We start from the raw sequence: 638 nt of genomic DNA on the forward strand, positions 1-638 counted from the left end.
ACAGTGTCAAATGGTAGCGTGATCGTAGCGTGCGAAAAATCGGCGTTAAAAGTCAGAAAATCGCCGGAAAAATAAACTTGCAGCGCACATTCTCAACCTCGCCGGAGAAGGAAATACGCGCCATTTTGTCATTAAATATGTAAGTAGCAGCGTGAACTATACGCTATGATTGGTTGACCACATATGACCTGCGCTCTGATTGGATAGAGCCATCTTTGCCGGCATAGCTGCAGAATTTGTTTGTTGGCGAAGAGAGTTACACTACGCTACTTTCTACGGTGTTTCTACCGCTAATTAGTAACATTCAATTAAAGAAATTCATTATGTATGCATCCATATGCCGATTTGTGGTGCCTTTCGCGTATTCAAGCAAGCCGGAAGTGTTAGCGAACCGCGGCGTGGATAGCGAACTGCGGCGTGGATTTTCATGCAACCCGCCCGCTACAAGACCATCAAAAACGTAACTCCCAAAAGAGAATTTTCACATCCGAAATGATTCTGTTCGAGGAAAAATGTTTGTGGATACATTTTACCGGATGGAGACTTGAAAGACGGGTTTTAATGAGATTAACGTATGCGAAAGGCGCCGACATCAATTGTTCGTCAGCATGATAACAATAGCAAAACAAACAACGTGT

General features: G+C 43.6%; 1 protein-coding gene across 1 annotated transcript in view; it reads left to right on the forward strand.

Moving 5' to 3' along the window:
* Nucleotides 1-638, forward strand: part of LOC109483735 (poly(A) polymerase beta-like) — a 15,245-nt gene that overhangs the window by 4,529 nt on the left and 10,078 nt on the right. The gene's annotated exons all lie outside the window — the stretch shown is intronic.

The sequence above is a fragment of the Branchiostoma belcheri genome, unplaced genomic scaffold (genome assembly GCF_001625305.1).
Source record: "Branchiostoma belcheri isolate BF01 breed outbred unplaced genomic scaffold, Haploidv18h27 scaffold66, whole genome shotgun sequence".
Taxonomy (NCBI): domain Eukaryota; kingdom Metazoa; phylum Chordata; class Leptocardii; order Amphioxiformes; family Branchiostomatidae; genus Branchiostoma; species Branchiostoma belcheri.